General features: G+C 42.5%; 1 protein-coding gene and 1 long non-coding RNA gene across 7 annotated transcripts in view; both read right to left on the bottom strand.

The window, feature by feature from the left end:
* The window catches only part of PALS2 (protein associated with LIN7 2, MAGUK p55 family member), a 56,791-nt gene extending 51,499 nt beyond the window's left edge, over nt 1-5,292 (bottom strand). For 2 of the 4 annotated variants that reach the window (XM_075083047.1, XM_075083048.1), the window contains exon 1: nt 5,104-5,246. The gene's annotated coding sequence lies outside the window, so the exon portion shown is untranslated. Of the gene's footprint in view, nt 1-5,103 lie in introns of all 4 variants that reach the window. The other 2 variants (XM_075083050.1, XM_075083049.1) reach the window with 2 other exon arrangements.
* LOC142052657 (uncharacterized) overlaps nt 1-26,946 on the bottom strand; it is a 320,817-nt gene that overhangs the window by 276,140 nt on the left and 17,731 nt on the right. The window lies entirely within an intron of this gene.

The raw sequence follows: 26,946 nt of genomic DNA, 5'->3' as shown, positions 1-26,946 counted from the left end.
TTGCAGAAACCACTGACATTTCTCACAGTCAGCATGGACTTCATGAGGTTCCTACCCTCAAACAGCTGCTTGTCAGAATACAAAACTAGTCAATACTCTTAACATATTCAAGTAATTTCTTAAATAACATTTGTTGCCAGTAAATCCAAAATGTCATCAAATTTCAGTATCTTGCTGATTTCCACCATGCTTTCATGAGACCTGGACACTAACATCTGAACTAGTTCTTTAAATAACTGATGTGTAAAACCCACAAAACAGTTGCTAATATGAAGCATTCTCAAAATATAACACCTTTTTTTTTTAAGCCAAAGAGACCTTGAAAAAAATTAAACAAGAGCTAGAGAACCTCCCATTTTCAGAATTTTATTTTTATTATTTAATATAGGTTGTGAAATTACTTACCATCATTTAAAAGACTCTAATTAACCCAAAATAGGAATGTCATTGTTTTGATATAGAAAAACACCTCTCCTAATCTCTCTTTTTCTCTTTTTTGTCTCCATTGTTCTTGCAAGAATGACATCAGCCATAAGTAAATAATTCAGGCTTGCTTTATTCTGAAGAAAAGCAATTTTTAAGCCACAGGACTGCACATTAACATCACGATGCTTTGTTTATCCCACTGCAAAAAACAACAGTTTTGCTGTGGTATAACCTGAGATCCAACTGCAGATGGTTATAAAGGCCATGGAATCAGATAATACCTTAACTTAAAAATTATCTTAACTCCTCCCCCCAAAACCTGAACCATTATTCTGATATTTTGTTGAACTCAGAAAGACTTCAGTCACAACCGTACTGAGCTAGCCAATAACACCTACTGATCCAGCTATTTGGCACTGCCTTCTAGCTAGCACACACTCCAATAAAATCTTAGAACAGTTTTAGGCTCTGAAACAATCATCATCTACTATTTATCCTGTGATAAAAAAGTCACATTGACATCTTCCTGACAATGAAAACAAACCATTACATTCCTCTAACAGTATTTGTGATGGACACATCTGTATTTCAGCCTGCCTCTCACACATCAGCCTGAACTAAACTCACTTTTCCCCAGGACCCTTTATGAGCTTCTATTGTGGAGGACAGTAAAACCACTTTCCCCCTCACAGACTCACTCTTAACCCTGCCATCATATTCTATGTCATCTTTCCACACAAATAACTCCAACAGTGTCTGTGCCACTCCAGTTGCAGGATGTTTCCAAAAGTCAGTTTTTTACCACATGTGCAAGGCCAAACCCATTCCAGTCTGCCTCAGCACTGAATTTACAGAACATATAATGTGCACTTCCTACTGGTACAGTAACTGGTTTGGCTTGAAGAGAAGAGTTTCTCCCCACACCTCAGCTCCTCAGACACACAGTGTGAATTTTGGGGCTGTCCTATGCAGGGACAGGAATTGGATTCAATGATCCTTGCGGGTCCCTTCCAACTCAGAACATCATATGATTGTATTATTCTTCTGTTCAGTCTCTTTTCCTCAAAAGAACATTAACAACTCATTTAAGGCCAGCTAATTAAGAAAAAAAAATAGAGAGAGAGATGGAGAGAAAAGATAAGCAGTAAAAAGCAACTTCAGGTGTATGTAGCGTTGAGAACCCATCTGTCCATCCTGTGGTACTCCTTCTGCAGCAAACACTCTTTCCCTCATCAAGTAGCATGATCAGTACCTCAGTCAATTCCCTCAAACCAAGATGAGTCAATCTTTATCCATTTTTACCTTAAAACACAGAACACAACAGGGCATTTTATTTAAACTTGTGTTGAGTTTTTTATCCTTTCAAGTCTTAGGACAGTATAATTCATTCCACATCTGATGGAGACTGCAACACTTAAAACACTACACAAATATTATCACAATCCCAAGTGCACACCTGTCTCTTAAGTAAAAAGAAAATCCTCCCCATTTTCTAAAGCATAAGAAAAGATTCACTGGTCTATGGATCAGTGTCCTGCATAGAGGATCAAAAGGTACCCACAAGAGCCTGGGACAGTCACATCAAGTCCGAACTTTAAATCCCTTAAAGCTAGAGCAGAAAGCATGGGTTTAAAGCAGGACACTAAACTTCTATAAAACTACATTCAAACTGTAAGTAAGTTCTACAAATAAAGACATTTAGAAAAACAGAATGATTCAGGGACTGAGTCACTGTATGAAGAGACTCATGCTAAAGACTCTCTTGCCCATCATTATGGTTCTATAAAGTCTTCCCCAAATCACTGACCTTTGTTTCTGCATGTAGAAATACCCAGCACAAAGACCTAATATCAAGCTGGAGCTTAATTCTTACTGAAGAAGCCAAGTCTTTGAGGACAATGATCAAATCATATACTTAACAGGTCAAAATAAACCTGCCAAATTGTTTGGTAGATTATTTGGTTTTCCTGCTTCTACCGTGGTTAAACATCAACTAAAAATGCCAGAAGTAGTAAGTTATATTGCCTAGATTTCTGTTCCTTTCTACCTCTCTGAGGTTCACAGACACAGTAATTCAGGAAAAAGATCAGATTAAAATGTTATGCTTTAAATAAGAAAGGTCCTAAAAGTCAGGGTTCTTGCAGACGTTCATCCTCTCTATTAGCCTTTGTTAAGATTCCTTCATATTAGCCAGGCATGTTTTCACTACTTCACTTTCTTATTTTATTTAAAAAAAAACCACAAAACATATGTGATTAAGCCATGATTTAAGTTAATAGCTTCCATTATTTGTTTAAAGGAAAGAAAAAGCAACAAGAGGTAGTTAAAGAAAGGTCCAATTGCACATATGTTGCAACAGCTTTTCAATCATTTTAGAGACTTTTAGTATGCACAGTTAGCCCACTAATATAGCAGCAGAACAGACACCATTCCACATAGCTGGTACAGTATATTTGTCAATAATTTCCATATTAAGTAGTTCTTGACAAGATGGGCTGAAACAGCAGTGATCCATAGGATCTGGAACAAATGCAAGCACCCAGAATTCAAAGAAGCTAAATATACACACTTTTGGTTAGCTGCTGAAGGTTCCATTAAAAAAAAAAAAACAAAAAAACCCACACCAAAAACTCCCCCAAAACCCAACAACAAAGAGAGTAGTAAAGCGTCTCATCTAGAAAAGACAAGGAAATAAAAACTAACAATGGTACCAGCATTATGACACCATGCCTCAGTACTGCAGATTTTTCACAGCAATAGGGATCTCAGGTAATCTATATAGTGCAATACTTCGAGAACAAAATAAGGAGAACAAGATCATCAATTCCAAACATTTCAAGGGAGGAAAGAGGAAATTAAAGACTTCTCTGAAGAGCCCTTTAAAAATCACATTCAAACGAGCTCAAACTAGACTCCAATTATAAGCACTTTATTTAAATAAGAATTTTCTCTATGGCACTTTCAAGAAGAATTTTGTGACAGATGTTGCACGGTCCAGTCACATGTCAAAGTGCTAAAAGCCAACCACCTCAGCAGAAAAAAAAGGAAACATTATGATGCTAGCATCAACCACTTTAACAGACACTATCTGTGCAGAAGCAGCATGCTAAGATTCGTTCAAAGCCTCCTCTAGTCCGACATCTATTTATAGCTGCCCAGGCTCTCTACAATTTCTCACAGCCCCTCCTCCTCCCAAAGCTAAGTCAGGGAAGTTTAATGGATATAATCCTCGGTGTTGTGCCGCAAGATGGTTAGAAGATCTGCAACTCTCCTCCAGCAATCCCGTGTGCAATGAGACCAGGAGTAACAAAAAGAGAATGGTCTAACCTACACAGGACCAAACACATGGGATAAACCTTACCTCTCCTCTTTAGGAACAAACTCATTTTTCCTCTGCCAGCATGCTGATGGTAATGAACCACATAAGCATCAGAGCCTAAGCAAAAGATAGCTGCCTCATTTCTTCTCACCACAGAGCAACAGCCTAAGCCAACTGCCTTGAAAGCCAAGACAGAAGCTATTCAAGTCAGCTTTGACCCCTGGGCAGCAGCAATGTCATCCGCACACCTTCCCACTTATATTGTAACGCTACTACTGTACATCGCACCTTCCTCAAAGAGACTAGGAGGCTGTTGGCTTTTTTAACGTGTGATACCCACCACCCAGCCATGCATGTGGACGTCTTTATAAAGCATGGATCCAGATAGGCTCTGTTTCACCAGCGTCTCCACCAACAACTGTAACATCACAGAAAGGGTGCAGATATTTTCCTGCATATGGAGCACAATGCCACCGACTGAACTCTGCCACAAGCTCTGCACATCCTCGGTGCCTCTCCTACCACCTACATCCACTTGCCTGTAGTACTAGTACAGAGATGACAGCACTACTGGAAACTCCTGCCCACCCAATTACAACCACATTTTCTCCCCTTTCCCCAGTCAGAGGCAGACGGAAGGGGAGGGATGACTTCCTCGGGAGGAAAATAAGCAGGGAAAGGCCGGGGCAGAGATCAAGAGAGCAGGAATCACCCCAAAGAGAGGGCAGATAATCCCTGAGAGGCGAGGCTGCGGAGGGGCATAACCGGGGAGGGAGGGACAGGGACAGCGAACCGGGGGGATAATCCGGCAGAGAAGGGGGGAGATAATCCCCTCGGAGGAGGGGGGAGGCGGAGGATCCCGGAGAGGGAGGGGCGGGAAATCTGATAATCTCCAGGAGGAGAGAAAATACCGGGAAGGGGGTGGGGGAAGGAGGGTGGGCGGGTAGATAATCCGGAGCGGCAGATGAAGAGCGAGTCTCCCGGGGACGCGTCCGGAGGCGGGAGGCGGGGGGTTAATCCTCGCTCCGGGGGCAAAAATCCCTCTTTCCCGACTCCGGCGCTGCCATGTTCGCTTCCCTGCAGGCCTGCCCGGCACCGCTACCTGCGGGCAAGCGACTCTTCCCCCCCTCACGCCACACGCACACTGGGTGCCTCAAGCTCCAGCCGCCGGGGGAGCGCGCCCCGCTCCGGCCGCCCGGCCCCGGGGCAAGGGGCTCGGCCGGGACTGCTGCGGGACCCCGCCTCCCACCACCATTTCCCCGCCGGTCTGAAGGGAGGGACACACGGGCGGACAAACCTTTTCGGCCCCCCCACCCCCACCCCGCACACGCGACCTCCTCACCGGTACCGCAACTCACCGGCTGGCACCAGCTTCCGCTCCCCGTCCCCTCCTCAGCGGGCGCCGCTCAGCCCCATCTACGAACTCGGGCGCGCGAGCCGGCGGTTGGCAGAGGGAGAGCGCGAGCCAGCGGTACCGCCGCCGCTTCCCCTGCCGCTCTGCGCCCGCCTCGCCGCGCGCCGCCGGCCTGGCGGCAGCACGCGCCCGCGCTCCTCCTCCCCCGCCCACTGACTCCCCGGGGCGCGCGCGCGCGCGCGGCCTCCGCGGCGGTGGCGCGCGAGCACCTCCCCCGCCTCCCGGAGCAAACGGAGGGGCGCCTGAGGGGGCGCGCGCGACCCTGCCTCGCCCTCCCCCCCCCCAATCCCGCGCCTGCCTGAGGGCCCCGCCCCGCGAGTGTGTGTGTGTGTCTGTGTGTCTGTGCGAGAGCGTGTGTGTGAGGGAGGCTGTGCGTCTGAGAGCGCTGTGTAAACTGTACGTGACAGCGCGTGTGAGAGTGTATATGAGAGAACAGCGGCGCCTCTGTGGCAGCGTGTGTGAGAGAGCGCGTGTGTGAGAGAGCGCGTATGTGTGCAACTGCGTGTGTCGGAGCACGCGTGAGGGAGCGCCTCTGTGTGTGTGCACGTGTCCGAGTGCGTGTGAGAGGGAGCGCCTGTGCGTGTGACTGCGCGTGTCAGAGTGCGCGTGAGAGGGAGCGCCTGTGCGTGTGACGGAGAACGCATATGGGTGTGTCAGGGAGGGAGCTGGTTGCTGTGAGAGGGCACAAGTGCGTGCAAAAGCGTGTGTGGGGACGAGCGTGTTTGTGGCGGAGAGCGCCAGTGTGTGAGAGAGCAAGGGGGTGCGTGGGAGCGCGCGCATCTGCCCACGCTGTGGAGCACACGTGCTCCCCGGTTGGATTTGGTGTCGGTGTTTGCCAGGGCAGGTTTGGACTCTCCCCCATCCAAGTCTGGAGGGGACACGCCAGCGTGTTACTGGGCACTGCCTGTTCAGTCACCAAGTGCAAGAAACATGCAAAGCACAAATCAAGTATTTCAAAGGTGAGGGAGGGGAATTTCCCTGATACTAACAACATCCAAGACCGCTGGGATGGAAACAACACTGAAAAAACGATTTTCCTTTACTTCTGATCACTGTTTACTCAAAACATTTCCTTTGTTTTGAACAGTGATAATCGACTAGCTTTTGCTTTTTGCTTCTGGTTCGTTTTGCAGAGACTCTCACCTTTGGATGCTCTTGGACTTTCTGAAATTTGAGTTGCAAATGTTAAGTCAGTCTTGCATGCCCAATTCTCACTAGAGCTGGATAGTATATCTAAGGGTAAAATTTGCCCCAGTAAGGAAAATGTTCGTATCCAAAACAATACTTCATTCCTTGGCTTCTTTTAATTCACTTTTTTTTCTTCCTCTTCCTGACTTTTCAAAAAATTTTTAAATCCAAGTGTACAGTTTGACCCCAATCTACTTCATTATGCGTTTTAAGAATACGCAATAGCCGGTGCGACATATCTAACCCTTAATAAGAAGCTGTCTGCAATTCACGCTGGCTTTTGCTTTGGGAGCCTTTGGGGAGAAGGGAAAGCCAGAGCTATGTGGGGTTGGAGTTTGTACAGAAAATCCACTAGGTATCGATTTTAACGGGTTCAGATTGTGCTTTCCTACCAAATAGCAAATAAACTGCTTTCTATGCAACCAAAGATACCAAAGGAAGCAACATATCTGTGATGGCCAGAATTAAAGAAATTGTGGAACAGCAGCCAGCAGGTGAAAAACCCTTCCAAGGCTGGCCAATAAAGATGCATCAAGTAAATAAGATCTTGTTGTCCCCGTCTTAGGAAACCAGCGTGTAAAATTCCTTTAGGAATTATTTTTACTTACTCTTCAAATCACAGTAGCTACCCTGTGCTGAGAGCTTCACAGGCATGTGGAATTGAGTCCTCGGGTCCAAAGAGCTTCCAGCCCTCCTGTGATTTCTTGGTAAAAAAGTCCAAACTGAGGATATTTTAAGTAATTTGCTTCACAAGCAGTTATCTTTTCCGTATTAAACTGAAAGGAAACTTAATGTGTCATGAGGGATTCTAAGTCAAGTAATGACCTACCGCCCTTTTGGTGCCCAAACCCCTGCGGCTACAATGGAGAAACCGACAGGCATAGAAAATCCTCACACCCCAAAAAATAACTCCAGATCCTTCACTCTCCTTTGCTCCTTGTTTATTTTTTGTGATGTTCTAATGGAAAACCTTTTGAACCACAGCCACAAAACGCATAACTGTCATCTCGTCCTGTATTTCACAACTCAGCACCTTCTTGACTTCTCTTAAAAGCCCCTGTGTTTGAGGAGGCTGAACATTATTCTGTTAAGGAGAAAGGGTTGCAGCAATTTGTGCCGGCACCTTTCACGGCACCCTGACTTTACCTTCGTGGCCAATGAAAGAAAATCACTTCACTGCAAAACTTAGAGATTCCTTACTACGGTTCAACTCAAAGCTTGCTTCCAAACCTGTGAAACATGAGAGCCCGTTCTTGGCTGTATCAGGAATATCTAAACACAAAGTACTTCGACTGCTCCACAGCCTTTTGAATGTCTTCCATGCTGGCCTCCGCAGCTGCTATTTGGCTATTAAAGCCCTTCAGGGAATGTGTCCTAAATGCTCACGCACCATTTCGTGCCCACTACTTAATCCATTTGACCTGTTAGGGTCAAGGAAGAAAGAGTATTGTTTTGCAGAAGTATTTAGAAATCGATGTTTGCCCTCTGGCAGGAATTATCATATCCTTTTTGGCTTTTTATTACTTACATTAACATGCCGCTCAGAGCAGAAATCCCCCATCCAAGGATGGTCATTAGGACCCTGATGGTGCAGTTCAATCTGATAGCTTTGCATTACTCCTGCAGTGCAAAACGACTGTAAATCTCTCTTATCCATTTAACCGGCAATTACTGCACTTCAGCCAAGCCTCACCCAGTTCCCAGTTTAGGGCAGAGAAGACAGGGACCTGGCCAGGGCTGACTTACGCTCAGCAATTTCTGGCTAGTGATTGTAGTCAGCCAGGCATAAGTTAGGACAGTGCCAAAGCTGAGTTGCTTTATGCCAGGGATTATCTTAGTCTCTGTCTAGCCACAGGATTCAGGGAGCAGAAAGACTGTATGGTAGGTCAGCCCCAGCCCTCATACTTTTGGGTTGATTGATTCACTTGAACTGGGGTTTATGACCCTACAGAGCTTTGAGCTCTGCCTTTGATGATACAGATCTCACTCAAGCAAGAGTTTTCTTTTACTATGAAGTCTGATGCTCCTCTCCATAAAACTGCAGAGACTAGGATTGCTAATGTTGTGGTGGTTCTCTGCTGGTGCTACACGTAACGTGGTAGAGGTCTTTCTCCAGGGTCTTTCGGTTTTACTAGGGCTCCTATCCTGCTGTAGAGGGACTAGAGAAGCAGATGCTCCAATGTACAAAATGCGGGAAGGAGGATGATGTGGTTTTCAGTCCTTAAAGTTCTGGGTACAAATGGAAAGCAAAACCTGTAATCACCACCAGCACTACCACATTTGCTCATTACTGGAGGAATGATGTACTGGCTGATGTCAACTCTGCCAAATTTTTCATTGTCTTAGAAAGAAAATCCTTGTATTTTGGGTCTGAATTCTGAATTCTCTGCCACTGTTCTGATGATTATTTTAATGACAGAATGAACAGATGTACCCACAGAAGAGCTTCTTGAGTTAGTTCTCCTTTTTATATTTAATTGTTGTGGGGAACTGGTGTTGAGCACTTCAGAGTGAAGGACTTTGAGACACTAAGTTTTTTAAATGAAGTTTTAAGGTGATTGCTGGCATACTCTGCACGTCCAGCGTTCTGTGTACTTTAGTTTACTAATGCCTAACTAGGATAATCTGTTGTTATGATCAGTCTTCAGACAGCTGGAACTCTAGACTAATTCTTTATTTGATAACCCCTAAAATATGCTGTCTTCATCACCTGATAAATCAGAGACAATAAATCATCAGCTTCTTTGCTGTGTTTATCACCATTTGGGAATCTTATGATGACAACTTGTTTATGTATCCACTGGCATACCATCCAAGATCATTGTCATCAAAACAGTGAGGACTTTTTTATTACATTCTTTGTGCCAAAGAAATGAGCTAGGGTTTTTTTTTCTTTGTGTATGGTATGATTTCATCTCTGTACAAAAACGTCATTCAGGATTTTCAAAAAGGTCCAGCAAAGACAGCAAAATCTATAAACTACTTTCCATAAGAAATTGCATTATTTTCTAAACTACCGCAGAGGAACTCATTAAAAAATTACATGGATGATTACAAATATTGAAGATAAAATTAAAACAGTTTCCTTTGCAAGGGGTCGGGTGGGGTGTCAAAACCACATTAATTAGAAGAGTGTTAATTTATGTGGAAAGGCAAAATGAAAGAATAAAAGGAGACAGTGCCTACAGAGTTAAAAGGCTATACATCTAATTCCTATGCTATTTTCATCACTGAGGTCTGTTTGCATGTGGAATTCAACTCCACAGGAGGAGATAATCAAGACAAATAGTATGGCTTTATTTTTAAAAGGGGTGGATAATTTCATGGCAGCTTACAACATTGGTAACTGGGCAAGCTAAGATAATAAGGCTAATCAAATCTCATGCTTCGCAGCACTAGTTCCCTGCAGGGTCAGGAAAAATCTTTCCACTATATACAACACTATACAATTAGCAAGGTTATTATTGGGGAGCAGAGGTACAGCCTTCTACAGCAACAAGCTTTTACTATTATCAGAGAACAGAGGCTGTACTTAGCCAGACAGAGAAAAGAGCATTATTTTCTTACACTACTTCTGCTCCTCTTCCCTGTCAAAGTCACAGAATTACAATACTTGGGTTTGTCAAAAAGAAAAATATTTCCCCTGAACATGATTACCTAAGTCCATTACTGTCTGAAATCTGTGAAAAACTCTTACATCTGTGACTGGTAGCCCAGTTCAAAATAGCTGTCACCGACTGGACGCAGGAACGGTACTGATTAAGTTGTTGCAGGTTGCAAGTGCCCTCTGGTTAGGTCAGTAATGTTGCTGAATTTGCTTCTCAGTAGTGGTTTAGGCAGAAAGACATAGTCCCAGATGATGCTCAGCTCCTAGCTAGGAGCTGAAATGGCATGTGTTTGGAATATTTAGTTTTGGAAGTAATGTTCATTTTCTTTAATTGCCTGAACATATTGTTGTAGGTGTTCTGTGTGTATACTTGGATTTTATTTTCCATCAGTATGTGCATTAGATAAATGATATTAGCTGCAATTGAAAACATTTATCTATTTTTTCTGCAAAATTTATGTCCTGTATAGGAATGTGATACTCATTACAAGTTGGTTTATTTTTTTCTTACTAGGCGGGGGAAGCACAATAGCAGAACAACATCCTTTGAAAACCTGTATTACAAAAAGAACTCCCTTTCTATGAGCTATACCTCAGACAATGCGTAGCTGTTTCCTTGACCCCTATCTCAAAGATATTTATTTTAAATGTGCTAATTATTTTCAGGTGACCTATTCTTTTCCCCTGTGCACAACCTATGTGCATTCTCAACTTTTAGCCAATGTACTGTTCAGAGTGGGGAAAAAACCCAAAACACAACCTCACCTCCATCTTGAAATTTGGGTTAAATGACAAGAAAATCTAAAAACATGAAAGGAGCTTATATAAAGGTGATTTCAAGCTTTCTTCACAGGTGCAAGAGTGCTAATCTTTCTTATTCAAAGAATATTCAAAGTCTTTCTTTCACTAGACTTCATGGCCATGAGCTGTAAAAGGTTCAATGAAGTTGAATTAAAAGTAAAATTCTTGTTTACTCCTCAGGTCTCAGTAACAAGTTCAGTAAAGGATCTACTGTCTACAGTATTCTCCTGAATACAGTTAGGCACAAAAGATCCATAGAGCTAAACACTGAAAATGTGGGTCTGTTGCTGAATAGGGTAGGTAATTTAGTGACAACAGACAGAGCTATGTTTTAGGTAGTCAGTGCCTTCTTCCCCTCGTTCTTCACCAACAAGGTCTCCCAGGCCTCTGTGCAAGGAGGAAGAGAAGTACCAGCAGTGGATGAAAATCATGACAGGGATTACTTGTGAGACCTCAGCTCACACAAGTCCATGGGACCAGATGGGCTTCATCTGAGTGAGCTGAGAGGGCTGGCTGATGTCCTTACAAGGCTGCTCTATTCCAGCTTTGAAAAGCCATGGAGATCAAAGGAGGTCCCTGACAAATGAAAGAGGCAAAGAGTGCACCCATCTTCAGAAAAGGCCAACAGGAGGATTTGGGAAACTACAGGAGGGACAGCCTCACTTAAGTTCCTAGGAAAATCCCAGAGTAAGTCCTCCTGGAACAGATTTCTAGTCATATGAAGAAGGTGACTGGAAAAAGTCAGCATGGGTTTACGAAGAGTAAATCAAGCCTTACCAACCTGAATGCATTTCTATGGTAAAATGGCTAGATTTGTGGGTGAGGGGAGAGACATGGATGTCAAGGCTTTACCAAGGCTTAAAAAGCTTAATAGACTATAGCAAGGTTTTTGACACTGACTCTCACAATGCCCTTTAATCCAGGTTCACACGTTTAGTCTGGATGAGCGGACAACCAGATGGTTTGGATGGTCAGGTCCAGAGGGCAGTGGTTAATGGACCATGCTCTACCCAGAGGCCAGTAGCAAAAGTAACAAGTGGAGTTACCACAGGGGGCTGTCCTGGAACGTGCCCTCCTTAATATCTATAACAATAACCTGGAGGAGGTGGCAGAGTGATGGTTGCTCAACAGGTTTGGAGATGAGACCAGATTGGGGCCACAGTTAACAGGCTGGTGGGGAGGTCTGCCATCCAGCAAGACCTTGACATGCTGGAGGAATGGGCTGGCAGAAACCTCATGAAATTCAGCAGGGACAAATGCTGAGTCCTGCACCAGAGATGCACTGATCCAGGCTGGGGGGAAATGTGTCTGCCTGGCTGGACAGCAGCTGTTCTGAAAAGGCCCAGGAGGTGTTGGTAGACAGTGAGCTGAACATGAGCCAGAGGTGTCCTTTGGCAGCAAAGAAGAACAACAACAACCCAGGCTCTATTAATATTGGAGGAAAGTCAGTATATTGTTGCCCCTTGTTACCTGGCACTTGTTAGACCACATTGAAATACTGCATCCAGTTCAAGAAAAACATTAAATAAACTGAAGCAAGTTCAGCAGAGGGCCACCAAGATGGCTGGGGGCTGGAGCAGTTGGCCATTCAGGAGAGGATGAGGGAACTGGGCTTGTTCAGTCTGGAGCAGAGATGGCTTTGAGGAGGACATAACAGCAGCCTGGCAGTGCCTATGAGGAGGTTATCAGGAAAATGGAGTCAGACTCCTCAGTGGAACATGGCTGAAGGATGAGAAACAAAAGACATGAATGGAATCAAGAGAAATTCAGGCTGTAGATAAAGAAAACCTTTTTCATCATTAGGAAGCAGTGGAAGAGTTTGCCAAGAGAAGTTGTACAGTCTCCATCCTGAGAAGTTTTCAAGACTCAACAGGGTAAAGCCCTGAGCAACGTGGTATACTCTCATAGCTGTCCTTTCTTGGACCATGAGGTTGGGCTGGAGACCTCCTGGCATCCCTTCCTATCTGAATTACTCAATGATTCAATGACTCAGTGAGTTCATGACTTGCATACAAAACACAGGGAAAAGGAACTATGTCTACAGGGAGAGAAGACAGTTCTGGCATATATGGTTTATCCAGAAAAATGATAAATCTTAAATTATACTGGGAGCATGGACCGGAATCCAGGCTACAACTGCCCAGCTGTGCTGTAATAAGTTGGCTGTAGTTCCATACTCCCCCTTGCTTGCTCTCCTTTTGGCCTCAGCAACCCTGCACTCTTGACTGCACAGCTTTGGGAGGAAGGCTTGCAAATTTTGAAGTGTTTTTTGGCCATCAGCAAATTCCTTAGTTTTTTCCCTTTCCGTAGCCTCCTTCCCAAAGAAGGAGGTCCCCAGAGTGAAAAAGAAACCATGGCAAAATTCTGAAAATCCACCTTCTTGTCTTCAGTCCAGACATACAAAGATGAAATTCCAGACAAATAAAATACAGGCATTCTAGTTTTCCCTGAGGTTTCCTTTACATTGTTAAAATGATGTCATTTACGCCTACTTCAAAATTCTTCTCCACTATGTGATGGCTGTAAAGGGATGCTAGTTTAAACAAAAATCAAGTCCCAAGAAATTTTTGTCACATTTAATAAAACCAGAGTACCAATGCAGAGAATTTTAATTAAAAACTTCAAATAAACTCAAGGGAACCAGATCATTTGTGAACCTAAGCATAGCAGAAAAGCCATGGCTCAGCGGCCTATATGAGTAAACTCAGCTTATTTCCTAACTGTGTTCTCCACCTTACAAAAAGTGTTGCCAGAGAGACTCTGCATCCTCTTGCTTCAAGGCAAAATTAATAGTTAGCTATGGTTAGGAAGAACCATCCCTTACAAACAGAAAAATGAGCAGTATTAGCATCTTCAGACCGCAAGGCCCTCTTCCCTAAGCTGCTGTTGTAGCTCTGGCTACAAAAGACAGCTCCTTTCCCAAACTCTTTGGCTGCAAAGCTTTTCAAGACAAACTACATTGCTGTTCGTGTCTCCAGCTCAGTGGGATGCCAGCAGAAAATTGTGCCTCCAATGAAAATCTAGTAGAAGATAATCATTGTCAGTAGCAAGAATTGCTGCCTGTTTCCTGCTACCTGCCATGGCAAATTCATTTAAAGAAACTCACAAGTCAGTCTGGCAAAGACGACAGCAGCATCAGAGGACACTTTTCTGCCTGAATGAGGAAATAAAGAAGAAATAGTGAAGACAAAATATGAGGTGATATAAAAAGGTACATGGTTTGGAAAAGGGAACAAAGGGGAAAATAAATGCTGATTAGGTATTTTACTTTTTAGAAAGGACTCATTTTACTTACAACCACTTTTAGGAATCGGATTCTTACTTTAGACAAATATAATAACATGGAAAGAGTAGTTTAGGAATTATTCCACCAATATTGATCTTACATAACCTCTGGTTCTTTTTCCTCTTTAACTTTTAAATGCTTTTAAGACTATAATAAGTAATTTTAAGATTTGAGCCTGTTTGTCCTAAAAATGTTTGAAAGAAATTGAATTACGTCCACTACAGCAGACCAGGCTTTAAAAAAAATAAATTGACTATAGGCACATGAAACACAATGTCTCCTTTTAAAGTCTAATTACTTATACTACATGGTCTAAACAGACCCCAGAACTGTACCTTTCGTTCCTACAGTTAATTTCTTCTACAAAATTGTTTATCATTTGAGAAAGTTGTCTTGTAGAACTAATGGTATTCTTTTGTTCTGAGTTTTATGTCCAGTCAAAACACTACTTTCACTCTGGAGTGCATTTTGGAAAGCCAGGGGAAACTGAGGCTCCTGAACCTATTTGTGCAATTTCTTCTGAGGCAAGGGGATGGTTACAAAACAGATATATGGACCCTGTACAGTAAAAATCTGTCTGTGAGAGCTACAGACAAAGCTCTAATTTCCTTTGCCTCAGACAAATTTCTGGCAGAGGAGGCAACTGAGAACAAAGCTGACTAAATGTGGGGCAGCACCTGCCAAAGAGGAGGTACAGACTAGTTACTTTATGTTTCTCACAGGACAAAGGCTGTTGGCAGGGCTGAATTTCTGGTTATTGGTTAAACTCTTCTTGTGCAAAGTACTATTTTTGCACATTACATAGGAAATGTGGCAGTATTTCTATCGTTATCAGTCTTTGAGAACCTTCAGAGTATCACTTCATAGTTCATCCTGCCTTGAGACAGGGACAGGGGCTGTTTGACATTTGAGGCCCTTTGCGTTCCTAGTTTTCTGTCATTTATAGAGAATAATTTATAAACCCAATGGAAATTATATTTATCCAGTGTTTTACATTGCACTGGATTATTAAAACATCATCTATGATCTTTTACACAAAAGAAGCTGTAATATATAAAGGAACAATCCTTTTTTACAGTATTTATCAACTACATACTCTTTTTCTACTGTTTTCCAGAATTGTTTATTTACATTGAAGCTCCATAAGGCAAGGATTATCTTTGTTCTGTGTCTAAACAGTGCCTAATCTGTTAAAACTCCACTTCGTGTTGGTCCCCAGGTGCTCCTATGAACAAAACTACCAAAACCGGTAAATTATGTTTCTTAGTTTTCAGCAACATTACATATAGGTTCTTCTTTTTTGTTGTGACTTCAGATTTTAGAAGACCCTCTCGTAGGTGTTCTGGTGCATTTCCATGCCTTTCAAAAGCCGTGTACCCACCACAGGGCTTCCTTTCCACATCTTAAATTTTTTGCTAAAAATCAAGTGGTGTGAAATTTAGGACTTTTCTTAAATCAAAATTTAGAAGCAGCAATGTCTGAAATCCACAGCTGAGTTAGTGCTATCAGAAAAAGGTAAAAATCCTTTTTCTTTTTTTATAACAGGCTGCCAGTGACTTTTAATAGCACTTCCTTCTTACTGGGCTTTTCATTTCTCATTAAAGAAAAAAAACCGCAAAATTAAATACGTCAATCAAAATTAAAGGTTGAAGCAGTAGTTTCCCAGGCATAAGACTGCTCAAAGCAAAGCTAGATAATAGTGGTAACTACCTACAACCTTGTAGTGTATTGGACTTCAGCCTAAGAGTGACCAAATTACTTTATAAACTCACACACGTGTTATGTGGAGATACTATTTAGTCTACTGGTCAAATACTGGAATTTGGAGGGGGGAAGGGAGAAGGAAAGAGGATGTGACATTGATATTTAACAGTGCACAGCTGTTTCAGAAAAAAAAATTAAGACAAGGGGTAAGGAAATTATTCAGCTGTAGGTTGGATTTATGACAGTGGTGCACAAAATTTGGCCAGGCCACAATCATGTGATTTCATCTAATTACAACCAGGGATCAGGTTTCTGAATTTATATCTTATTTAGATTCCTATCTGTGTCTGAAGAATGCAAGACACGACTCAAAGGCGGGGCAACTGTGACTTATAGCAAGGCCAGGTGCAACCACTCTATAGATGCAAAGGCATACATAGCCATGTGCTGCTTCCATATCATGCGATCTCCAAAGCACACTGTACCCACTGGTACTATTGCAGAGGCTCCTTTTTGCTGTTTCTGGTTATCTACACTGACTTTGTGGCTGTTTGAGCTGGGCACGACTGCTCTTGTCCCAATACAGGACAGAGTACAATCCACCAAGCACTGGGTGCAGGCTCCAGGACTAGATTTTCAGTTCTTTGCTGCTTCTGGGGGAGATGCATCCACTTACAAATCACCAGTACCGTTGCTCATGAAAGCTCACCTTTCCAGGTGTACCCCATGCCACTACTGGTAAGGCCAGCAGTTGAGGCTGTGTGACAGCTGATAGGCTCACTGGAAATGAATTGGGATCCTCCGAATGCAAAGCAGACAAAATCAAAATCAGGCTTAAAAGGCCAAACACCAAATGCAGGTAACAGCTGTCAAAAAACTTGAAATAAATGGTTAGAAATTTGGATCTGAGGTTCCCATTCTTTCCCCAATGGTGAAGGCTCACCTTTGCTTGCTTACAGCAAATGCGGCCCTTCACAATGTGGCCATGACCATCACAACTACAGTCTCAGGAGTAAGACCTACCTTAGAAAGAATAGGATATGAAATAATCATAGGGGATATGGAATAAATTAGCTCTTCCAGGGTTGGAGAAGTGTTTCTGTGTTGCACTGAAAGCCATCACAGAGTTGGCAATCCCTACTGGGGATCCATCCTGTTGCTGGGATGTGCAGCTGTCTGCCCTCTCCCATTCACAGAAACAGAAGGGAACATATGGTTTCATACATCTATCTTCTGTGGCACGACCTTTTTTTCTCTGCATAAGGGAAACAGAGCATTGGAAAATCCTACCTTTTTAGCGGTGTATTAATCACTGAGTGCAAATTCTCAATCATCTAAACTGAACACAAGTTTGATTTTTATTTAAAAGAAATGTTAGCAGACATGATTTGTGATTATCACTCACATTTCCAGTGTACTAGATTAAAATGACAGCTTTAAAAATCATTATAGAGACGGCTAGCAGACCTTTCCTTTTATTACAATCTATTTTTCCCTAAATAGGAATATGAATTCATTGAAATATATTTCATTAAAATGGATGTTTTTTGATAAATACTAGAGAACCATATTATTATAGGAATAGCACACAATAAGGCATGTATTAATTGACCATTAGTACAGTCCTTGGGTAGCTGAAGTTATGCAACCTTGAGCTTCCTGAAGCACATGAGGTGCATTTTAATAAACCACGGCATGTTGTATCTTATTGCAATATATTATAGAGTGAAACAAGCTGCATTTCACTGAGAACATATTGACTGCTTTTAGCCTGAAAAAATGGATTAGAACAGTGTGTTCCATACACGATGGGAGAACCAGAAAACTGTGGCATTTCTCCCTACTGACACAGAACTTTATGGAAAGATGAGTCATACTGGGTAGGAATCTGTTGCCTAAACTAAGACATTTTTGACACTACAGGCAGTCTGCATGGTGTCCAGCTGTCTCTCCAGAAGGTGCCAGCCTCTTCTAGATCTCTCTCCATCTTCACTGTCATTTCTATGCAGATGACTTACATACTTTATGTCATCTGAAGGACTTCAAATGCCTACTTGTTGGCACCTGAATGACTACCATTGCAACCTCTACCTCCTGTAATAAATCTGTTAGAACAGTATATGAGTACTTCGGCTGTGAGCTATGGATGGACAGATGTACAGATAGACAGGTGGATAGGTAAGCTCTCTGCAGCACAGTTTTCCAGACTTTCCGTGGAGCTTTGTTGTTGAGGTGTTCTGGTTCTTCAAAGGCAATAGGAAATAGATAACAGAGCTGGTCTAGGTGCTGTTGTCTCAGCTGAGACAGCTGATGCATTTCTCAACAAAAGCTTTTACTGCCTCAAAGACTAGTTTGTGCAAAGCTTTCTCCATGAGCTCTTTGGCTTTTCCTCAGAAGGGGATGAGCTAAGGAAAACTGCCAACTAACACCTCATGAAGCTTCTCAAGCATCCGTGTCCTCTCTGTGGATATCTAACAAGGGCAGGAGTTTCAACCCAAAGTGTTGAGATTTCCTCTCCCCATCACAATTCAGGCAGTGTTATCAAGCTCAGAATGAGTTGCCACTACTGCTGCAGATATTGGAAGTGAGGGGAGAAAAAGCTCTTAAACCAGAACAGATTAATTTAGCAATGTTCTAAATTTACCTGCCACTCTAGTGGTCTCAGTATATTTTTTCTCCTTTTAGTGTATAAACTTTTACAGCATTGAGTTGTCTTTATATTTGTGCCTAGTACTTTATCAGATCTTAATAAACACATAACAATAAATGATCCCAAACTGGTATGCTGTGATAAGTTACAAATATAGCATTGCTTTTGAGTTTTCTAGTGCATTAAAAAAAGATTACATTAGTGCTTCAGAAATAGAGTGAAGTAAATAAGCTATGACAGTGTAAAGAAATGTTGGAGAGAATGGAATCAAGTCAGTAAAAGAGCTTCTCTGTTTACTCAGAACAGAGTTGGATGTGCAAACTATTAAACATTAACGTATTATCTTGATGGATTTTGTACCTACACACTTCAACATCACAGACAAAAAAGCTTTAAAAATAGTTCATTGTCATATGTGCTTCATTTATTTAAAAAGCATGGGCAAAATAGATTGTATTTTTCATGCTCGTCACATTCTTGTCATTGTTCTCACAGTGAAAATCACAAATTCTGTTTTGAAGCTGAAAATGAATTGCAGTTGTCATTAAATGTGGGTGTTTACAGATGTTATTGAGAAAATAGTACACTGTGCTCTGGAGAGGTGAAAGCTACCCTAGAAGGACAGAGGACCACTTAGATTTTGAGACATGAAGAACATGGCACATGAAGAACATTATCTCTCTTTTACCTATTTTTTAATGACCTGAAACAGTTTTTACTGTGTTTCAAAATTCTTTTATCAAATTTCACCAATAACTTTGGCAGCCAAACCAAGTATCTAATCCTTCTGAATTTTTAATAACTCTTACAAAGTGTTGAAAGCAGGCAATGATGTCCAAGGTAGATTATGGAATGGACAGCATCCAAAAGCTTCTACATCCATGTCCCTCTTCTAGTTCTGCTAGTGGCCTAACCACACCAGCTTTCATCAACTTCAGTAGGAGATTCAAACTCAGTTCATCTCTTGGGATCAGGAAATTAATTTCCAGCAGAAATGTTTTATGCAAAATACCTCTGCTGCTGTTTAAAAAAAAAAATTCTTTCCTATTTAAAAAGTATTTTACTCCAGATTTTTTGTTTGAACTGCTTTGTATCAATGGAAATCAGAATCAGCACTTTTAAGTTATGATAGGAAACTGAAGGTAAGATTGGCCTGTAATTATCTTGCTCATTCCAAAATAATCTGAATTTTAATAAAATACAATTGACTCATTTCTTTCAGGAATCAAAATATAGGATTGGCCTGTAATTATCTTGCTCATTCCAAAACAATCTGAATTTTAATAAAATACAATTGACTCTTCTCTTTCAGGAATCAAAATACAGGCTATTAAGACAGATGTTCCATTAAAGCAAGTACGTATGTAGATTTTGGCAGGTAATAAAGAATGAGCAAAGTACAGAATGAACAATGTCTATACTTAATTTTCAAATTAGCCTGTTAAAGTTTTTCAAAGCATTTTTGTTGGTTTAACAGGAAAATACAAAATGCCTTCTGAAGTTAAAACATTATCTTTTAATTCCCTAGTGTACCCTAACCTAGCACACTTGACTAGTAAGAGTATTTATCCTCTATATGTTTCAGTACCACCAAATAGTGCTGCTGCGACTAACACGTATGCCAGGATGTCCCTTACATTTTTTTTCTAATATGTGTTTTTTACTGTATCTTACTACTTCTTAAAAGACAAGTGTAAAGGCAAGAAAAGTGGCCTATGTGAAAATAACCAAATGAGTAAAAAGACAATACTGCACACCAGGATGTATACCCACATCTGCACCGCCTCAGGCTGTGCAAAACCACTTTTCAGTGTCTTATAAATATGTGTTTCACAGCTCAGTAGCAAAGTATATTCCCACTTTGGATGGGACACTGCAGTTCTGTAGCATGTTGGTTCATTGTGAGTTTGTCCAGTTGGCAAGTTAATTAATGTCAATCAACAAGAAGAGTTGTAAATAACCTCATACACCATCCGCTTCCTTTTGCTTCTTCAGCCCTACTATGTATTACAGTTTTGACCTGGGCGTCATCATTAGGTTACCTTGACTTGTGTCTTGCTTAAGTTGATCATTTAAACAGTTAACCCTTGCTTAACATGGCAGCTCATTACTGAAGGGCATCTCAAAGCACAATCCTTTGTGGCTCAGCAGGGGCTTGCTGTCAGATGGTGCCTGCTTTTGTGCTGGAAAATGCTTGAAAAATCACACAACAAAATGCTTAAACTAAGATTCCACCTTAGTCACGTCCTATTTGTTACAATGTTTCCCAAACTGGGATCTCAGGAAACTTGTCAGGAAATGGCTTTCCTGGGTTTGCAAGATACTGGAAAAAAAAGTGATTGCACCAAATCAGAGTTTCTTCTCAGATGAGATGGCAGCAGCTCAGTGCATGTAGGGCTGGACAAGACGAAGCACTGCAATTGAGTTTGCACAGCAGCACTGCAAACATCTTTTATTTGTATTCAGCAGTTTGCAGGTCCCTGGTCCATACAAACACCTGCAGATGGTGTGTATAGCAGCTCTCATTCTGTGCCCCCAAGGGAGTAGGTATCAGCTGACAGCTCTAGGGCTGCACCCCTAAGCTCAGCCAAGCCTGGGCTTAAATTCACCTTGGCTGAAAGAGTCTTCCCATGACCTGTCTGAGAGCTCAGACCAACAGCAGTTTTTGGTGAGCTTTCCTAGCAAGGCTCTTTCAACTGAGGCTTTCATCCCAACAAGCTGGTTTCTTCCTGGTGCCTCTCTCTTATTTTAATGGAAAATACTGAGGGCTGCTCATGTCCCTGTAAAGCAGCCAGAGACTCCTGGGCAACAGATGTAAGCATGTGGTGTGAAAGACTCGTGCGTGGCCAGACCATTTCCTATCAGTCAGCCCCAGGTGCCTGTGTGCTCTCCGCTCACTGCTGCAAATCCTTTCCGAACAAGCCCTCTGCCCCCACACTAAGTTTTGGAGCTCAGGTACTTACCACAGAGTATGGCTGCCCATGCTCTGGGCCAAGTTCGGGAAAGAGGCATTTCAATGCTTCAATTTAATTACCCACATTATTTATTGGCTCCCACATCTTTCCATTGATTGTATGTCAAAACCTAATTTAACAGTAGTGGAGTGACAGGGAACAGAGGGCACCCAGGGGCTTAAGGCACTTACGTTGTTTTCCTAAAATATCCTGAATCATGCTGCTATTTTTCTTCTCTCTAAGGAATGGGGGAATATACATTAAAATCAGAACTAAACATTTTGATGCATGAAGTCAAGGAAAGTTTTGCCATCAGCTTCGGTGGAGCATGATTAAACAGTGGTTGACCAGCTGCTAACAAGGGAAAAACACATTCATGTGTTAATACATTTTTGTGACATCCAGATGTGTACATTTACAAACCCAGGGAAAAGCAGCCTTGCTAATCTGAATTACAGTGTGTCTTTATTAAGTGGACAGAAGTGCCACCCTTGCTGCTACTCTTTAATATGGGGCACATCCTGTCACCTGCCAGGAGAACATCTATTCCCTATATTCTACTGCTTATTTGAAATATTTGTGCAGCATAATAAGTAGGAAAGAACTTTGTCAGTTGAAAAACATGATAAACAGAAACATACAAGTCTAAAGACGCACATTCTAGGGAAATGCCTAGCTTTCCTATGAAAATCATTTCGCAGAGCAGCTGAAGTCAAATATTTAGAAATTTGAATGACTGAAGAGTTTCTCTCACTAAAATAGACACTACTCTAGTCCTGCAAACCAGCCAGTGTCTGATGGGGCATCAGGTACATAAGCCTCCCACCGGAAAAAAATCTTATTCTTTCATGTCCTGAAGTTAAGATTCTTTCATTTGTGTATAGACAGTTGTATCACCTTTTTTTTGGTGCCTTACAGTGTCCTGGTCTTGGCTGGGACAGAGTTAATTTTCTTCCTCGTAGCTGGTACAGAGCTGTGTTTTGGATTTAGGATGAGAATAATGTTGATAACACACTGATGTTTTAGTTGTTGCTAAGTAGTGCTTACACTAAGTCAGGGACTTTTCAGCTTCCCATGCCCTGCCAGGTACATAGGAAGCTGGGAGGGGGCACAGCCAGGACAGCTGACCCAGACTGTCCAAAGGGGTATTGCATACCATATGGTGTCATGCTCAGTGTATAAACTGTGGTGAGTTGGCCTGGGGGCAGCGATTGCTGCACAGGGCTGTGCTGGGTGTCGGTCAGTGGATGGCGAGTTGTTCCATTGCTTTTTTTTCCTGGTGTTTCTCTCTCTCTCTCTCTTCATTACAATTTTTTGTTGTTGTTTATTATATTTCAATTATGAAACTGTTCTTGTCTCAACCCATGAAGTTTACTTTTTTCCCCTGATTCTCTCCCCATCCCACTGGCGGGGTAGGGGGTGAGCAAATGGTGTGTAGGGTTTAGCTGCCTGCTGGTTTAAACCACAACATACAGGAAGATGAGTTGTTAGGAGAAACCTGAATGGGGAGGATAGTAATAATAAAAATAATTAATATGGGTGAGGAGATGGGAGGAGAAGGCAGAAGAGATGACTAGAGTATTGATATTGCCTGCAACTGACAGCCTCAGGAAAACTAATTAGGGCTGAGGAACCTGATGAATTCCGTATGAGAAAATGGATTTTGAATATTAATAGGCTCTGCCCCATTATTGTCCGGTTTTAAATCCATTAGATTTGTAGGGGTTTAAAGTAAGTTTGGGAAAACATGTTTTCTCATTCTTGTGACATGATGAGTAATGCAAAGATTAGGAGATAGTACTTTTTGCAAGGATCCAAACCCATGTGTATACTGGGTGTTAGCACATAGCTAATGCACAACTGAAGTCCCACTTAAATAATTTCTTTTCTGAGGGTTTCCATGAAACTGAAACAGTGAACTGGGCTCTGTTTCTGCATAAGCTTGGCAATGTCCCTCAGTATTTGCCATCAGACAAGGAAAAAGTGTTACACAGTGTATTTTTCATTTGTTTTGCTATTATGCTGCTTTAAGAATAATGATTTACCATTGCTTGGGTTTGTGATTCATTTGATTGTTTTCCCTCATTTCAAGATGAATCGTAGTTTTTAATCTGTTTGCTGTCGTCTCTCATTTCACTGAAGCACGCATATTGCTCTTATTGCCATGCAAATAGGTGCTATATAAATAAAATGCATTATTATGTTCATCAAAGTAAAAGAACCTAGAGTCATCTGTTACACAGTGTGCTCTTTGCCAGACTCGATGCTTGTGCTCACAGTCCGTCTCTCCACTTCTGCTGGCAGTGCTCTGGGGAGGCGGTGCTTCTGAGCCATACTGACTGAGAAGCACCAGGGCAAAAGAGTAAATGGAAGTAATGGGGTAGATTTATCACCAACACTTCCAGAGAATTACAACTCACTTTCCTCAGGCAGAAACCAGCGATACGGATGCAGCTGTGAGTTTTGAGCTCATCATACTTCAGAGGAACGGAGACAGCAGGTTAGCACTTGGGTGGGAAGCCTCCCAGGGACACCTGTAGCCACAGTCTGACAACTGTATTCCCATGTCTCTCTCCTGCACTTTGCTGCTGGGTGCTCTCCTGCCTCAGCTGCCTCCCAGAGGAGTAAAAGCAGCAAGTGCAGGGGCACAAAAGCACCCTCCCATCTGCCTTTGCCCAGCTTTCCTTAGGTAGTGCATAAAGAAGCACACGTGGGGTTAGGGGAAGCAATTCAGGGGTGGGTGCAGCTTGAAAGGACTATAGAGCCTCCTAGTCTTACTAACAATATTGCTGTAATGTAGTGAGGGTTTTTGTTTGGGTGTTTGAATTGTAAATTGAACTCTTGGAGCCAGCCATCTCTTGCTTTGCTCAGAAGGACAAGGATGCCTGGCATGTTCACTCCAGAATGACATCTGCTTGAAGATAAGAAACCTCAAGGAATATATTTTGGAGTGCTGTCTGCATGGGTGTGTTGGGGAGGAGGAGGAAGAGATCTTACGTACATGCTATTAATTAAGTTGTGTTGCTATAAACCAGAATACATCTTGTGCTAAATTAGGCCAAAAAAATTAAATGTGTTTCCTGGATGCCTGGGTAAAAGGGGCTGATCTATATCAGTTCCAAACACACGGTGATTCATTGTATTCTCTGGACTCCTGAGAGAGGCTAGCTAGCCTGCATTGGCCACATCTTGCTGCTGCCACTTTCTGTGCTGGCATGTAATGTACCTATAGGCTCTAGATTTCCTAATTACTTGTGTTCTTACTGCAAGCCAAGGCTAGCCATATTTTACAATGTTCCTGAGGGAATAAATATATTCAGCCTGTTGAAGCTGAATACTCTCTTGCTTCTTGAAGGTTTTCTTATCATTCATCCCAGCACCAGCTGGGATATAGTGTGATTTGCTTCCATTGGACTTCTGCTGAGCATCCTGAGGACATCTGGATGCAGGGTCTGCATGAAGAAGGTTGCACATGCATTATGGGGATATCTCAGAGTGGGACGAAAAGCCTGGCTGCGTGTGGGGCACAGGGAGAAGGAAACTGCCAGACGGCAGTAGCTCTTCATGACAGAGAAATGTTATTTTAAGGTTTAGGGCAGGATATGTGGAGGCTTTTAAAGCCCAGTATATATTGTACTGGGCAGGGGAGTGTGGAAGGGAGGGCAATTGCTTAAGACTACTTCATGGGGTACAGTGGCAGGGGAATGGTTGACTCTGAAAGAGGAATTAGGAGCAGCAGGGGCAAGAGATGGATGAGGCATCTGGAAAACAACGCTTGAGAGCATAGAGACTACAACGTATGCGTGCAGTGGCCTTTAATACCACCTTATACAGACACGCACTGTACCACAGTTTCTCCTTTCCTTGTAGGACTCTAATGGCTGATGGTGGCACTATCAGGCAGGGAGAAACCTCTTCTGAGTCCTGGCTGTGGTATCACACAGCAGCAGCAGTAGCATGCAACATGTTTGCAGAGCGAATGCAATGTGGAGACTCCCAACTTGAGTATATTGGAGGCTGACAAGAAGTGTATGGTACAGATAAATCCGGTGACAAATGCCCTTATATACTTTTGTAGTAGAAAAAGGAGTAAAGGAAGCTGCAGAGCTTGAGCTACCATGTGGACATGTCCGATGTGGGCCAGAAGCAAGCTCTGTTCATGGCGACTGCAGTGTGGACACAATTGGGTGAAGCCAGTTGGCACGGTGAATTTGAGCGTTAATGCTCTCTGCTTCAAGCAGCATGGCTGGGTCACTCCCCACTGAGCTGCTCTCCCCGCCAAGGCTGGAGGACACTGATGCTGGGGGTTGGGTAAGAAACAACTCAGCTTCTTCAGGGCTTGCTAACCATATCAGTGTTGCCTCAGTCCTCTGTCCTAACACCACTGCAGCTCAAGGACGGTAAATTACCAACACTGAGATCTGCCTCAGAGATAAACCTCTGCTTTTCTGGTGCATTTCTGTTATGGAGTCTGCTTCACCCCTGAAGACACATTGTATGATAAGCTACAGCAAAATAATAGTGGTTTTTCAGTAGTGACACTTTATTTTTACCTGGCTGGCAAGGTAAAATCCAAAAATATCTCTGGATTTGTGCAGGAAGGTCAGAAGTCAAAGCTGCCAACTGACTTCCTTGACAGCCCTGTTCTTAGTTAACATGTCCCAGTGTCCCCCAATGTCAGCCTTGTCCCAGTTTTTACAGCTGATCCTCTTTTTAATCCAGTTTTTCATGGGCACCCTCAGGCGCTGTTGTAACTCCACCAGTTAACAGATATCAACTGCGCAGCACCTGCCGCACCTTCTACCTTCCCTGGATTCATGCTCTGCATCCCAGTGATCAGACGGCAGTGTCTTTTTACTGGCAATCTCTGTTGCACAAGGAAGGGGCACGCCCAGGGCTGCCATTTTAAGCACAGGAACCCCAGGACATCTGTCTTGCTGGTGTGGTGTGTGATTCATGCCAGAGGCATTCTGCAAATTTACTGAATTTCATTGATCTGTTGAAGGAAATGGCAGAAAAAATTGTGGCTTCCCTCATCCTAACAAGAAACTTTTCCCTCATAAGTAAAATACCAGGTCTTTTCCATGAGCAATATCACTACTCATTTTGGTGGGACCTTTAAATACAACCAGACAACATTTGATGCAAGGTAAAAAGTATCAGAGAACAAAAAAATGGCTCTGGATGTATTGCTGATCTATACAAACCGCTGCTGACTCATCGCCAGCTCATGCAGAACACAATCATAAAAATTTACAATTTTAGCTGTTTCCTGGTTAAGTACTAAAACTGGAGGAATTTTACACATCCACTGAGGTGTGGTGTGCAATGTCGAGGAACAGATCAGCGCAGCTCCCAACTGCTGAGCACATGAGAGGCATTTATGTTGGCCTGAAGTAACACTTCATGCCGCAGGAAAACCATTTTACATGCCGCAGGAATTGTCTGGGGAATCACTTTCAGAGGTTGGACTGGTTTTTTAATAAAAACTGGTATTTGTCATTTCGGTTATCAAGGAATTGAAACAAGCATCAACAAGAAATATTGAGGTACTTTCAGAAACAGCCTGCAAGAAGGAAAGCTGAGCAAGGAGCATT

The sequence above is a fragment of the Phalacrocorax aristotelis genome, chromosome 2 (genome assembly GCF_949628215.1).
Source record: "Phalacrocorax aristotelis chromosome 2, bGulAri2.1, whole genome shotgun sequence".
In the NCBI taxonomy this organism is placed as follows: domain Eukaryota; kingdom Metazoa; phylum Chordata; class Aves; order Suliformes; family Phalacrocoracidae; genus Phalacrocorax; species Phalacrocorax aristotelis.
Note: the sequence above shows the minus strand (reverse complement) of the source record. Positions and strands in the feature narration are given on the sequence as shown.